The sequence below is a fragment of the Lactuca serriola genome, chromosome 3 (genome assembly GCF_051521515.1).
Source record: "Lactuca serriola cultivar US96UC23 chromosome 3, Lser_US96UC23_V15, whole genome shotgun sequence".
NCBI lineage: Eukaryota > Viridiplantae > Streptophyta > Magnoliopsida > Asterales > Asteraceae > Lactuca > Lactuca serriola.
The window spans coordinates 255,655,030-255,657,733 of record NC_136410.1 but is presented as its reverse complement, the minus strand read 5'-3'; positions in this window follow the sequence as shown (position 1 = coordinate 255,657,733).

The window sequence follows — 2,704 nt, the reverse complement described above, 5'->3', positions numbered from 1 at the left end:
TAATACGTATACGAAAAATTTATACTAGTTTATTTGTAACAATATAGTAAATTGTTAAATAATAATATTTTTATAAACTAGGTTTATTGTATTTTCTCATAAAAAGCTAATCGGTTTGTATATACAAAATATATTGGCACATGTATCCCCCCCCTCCCCCCGGGCGGAAATAATCAAAATATTAAAAATGGGTCATAAGCACTCACATTCGTAGCGTGAACGAGGCTCGATGAGTGAATCTTGTCATGAGACTTGTTATGTGACGTTCCTCGTTCTTAAAATGAACCACCGAGCATATTTATATTTGCTAATAAACCAAAGGGTAGTTTTGGTATTAATTATTAATTATATAGTGGTCTTTGTTAAAATAAATAGACTCTAGGGTTTAATTTTGCCAAAATCATACTTCAAGGACTGATATGGAGAATTATTCTCAAGACAGGGGTTAAACATGTGCATTTGAATCTGATTTGGATCTCCAGTACTTATTTTGTTAGGGTTTTCAGATGGAAGGGTTGTTTCTGTACATTTTAGAAGAGATTTGATCTTTATTGTTGACTTATTTCACAGCAGGGACAAGATGTGTAACATTTATAAATCTCAAGGTTAAGAGGGTGTTTGCCTTTCCTTTTAAAACAACTTTTGGACTTTTAACTTTTGCAAAAAGTTAAAAAAGTCCAAAAGATGTTTGGCAAAATAGAAAAGACCTTTTAAATCAACTTTTAGCCATGACCAAAAAAAAGCCTTTTTAAAAGTCATAAAATCTCATCTTTTGTGACTTTTGGCATTTATCTCTTAGAAGTCTTAAAAGTCCACCCAAACACATTTTAAATACCTCCTTTTAGGTAAAGTTATTTTAGAAAAAGTCATTTTTACAAAAGGACTTTTAACTTAAAAAAGAAATCCCAAACACACCCTAAATTTAAATAAAAGGAAATGATGTTTGAACAGTACCCCTCTTTTACATCTGTCGGGTTGCAGGTCGAAGGGAGGAGGGGATACCATTTGCAATTAGGTATCGACTGTGTTCAATCGACGAATTGAGGCAGACGATTGAAATCGTGATGGTGGAGATTGGTCTTACAATGCCATTTGGTGGTAAGGAGGGCATAAATTGAAAGCAGCACAGTGGATGAGAAAAGCCAGCTGTGGCGGCATGAGCTGCTCGGCGACTCTTGTTGCTTCATTTCCGGTGAGTTCATCGGGCGGGAGAAGGAAGGGAAAAAATCCATTCATCACAAAGGTGTTCAGTGGTGAATTTGGGTCAAAAGAGAGTGGTCATTGGTGGTGCTCGATGGTCACGGCAGCAAAAGAAATGGTGGGTGGTGAAATGGGTTCTGTGGCAGTCGAGTGGGAGGGATGTTGGTGTCGAATCGGTGGACGGTGACAGGTGGCTCCAGTTAGCCCTTCGTGGCTTGTTCTTCATGGTTGGCCATTTTCAGAAAACAGAAAAAGGGAAAATATCGGATCGAACAACATAGTAACAATGGGTGTTTGTGGGGGGGGTTGTATCATGACAAGATAGGGCTATACTGGTGCTTCTCTTGACTGCTTGTTTGAGCTCCAATGGTGAATCGCGAAATATAGGAGCAAATATTGGGGTTGTTTGGGGTTGTTTCGATCAACAGTAAGGAGGAGAGAGAGAGAGAGAGAGAGAGAGAGAGAGAGAGAGAGGGAGAGAGAGATGGGGTGGGCTGTGGCGGTTCTATTACGGGCGGTGGTGGTTTCCGGTGAGGAAGAACGAGATGGGAGTGGTGGTTTGGAAAGGTGCCATCGATGGTGTAAATGAGAAGAGATCAATTAACAGAGACAAAACTGCAAAAATTGGTCCCTGTGGTATTCAAAAAACTTTGGATAGGGTCCAAAAAGTTTCTAACTTGCATAGAAGGTCCAAAATCAAGGTTTTTCTGCGTTTTTTGTCCAAAAAAACTTAAAATAATGGTTATACCTATTTACTTTCTTTTTTATATTTTTTTAAAATTTTCAAATACTATTTTAGTTTAAAAATAAATAGAAAAAGACATAATTCTCTCTCTCTCTCTCTCTCTCTCTCTCTCTCTCTCTCTCTCGTTTCTACACCATCGACGACAAAAAGGGGAACCGGCAACCCTCCTCCACCCCTCCTTCCTGTCGATAGGAAACAACCAAACACCCTTCGGGATCGTCACTTCCCTCGGATGCTACTTTAGTGTTTCCTTCCCTTTATCCCTCGTGTTTTGCCAATGGAACAAAAGGAGAACAACCAAGGAGGCCACCGGAGCAGCCCCTCGCTGTCACAGTCACCCAGCAACGTAAGTCGACTTCGTTTTCTTCTTTCATTTTGGCTATGGACCAAACTTCCACCGAACCACCCCTGTTCTGCTTCCGTTCTTCTTCCTTCTCCCTTCAATCCAGTTGGCCAACAGCATAAGCCGACTTCGTTTTCTTCTTTCATTTTGGCTATGGACCAAACCTCCACCGAACTACCCCTGTTCTGCTTCCGTTCTTCTTCCTTCTCCCTTCAATCCAGTCGGTTCCCTTTCCCCCCTCGATTTGTGGCCCCCGACGACGAGAGAAGAGCCTAGGGAGTTTGTCGGAGATCGACTCCTTCTCGCAATCTGTTTGACCAACAGATCACCACTTTGACTACTTCTATTCATGTTCCTTCTTCCCTCTCCTGATCAGGGAAGACAAAGAGTAAACCAACAAATGGTCGTCGGTCTTG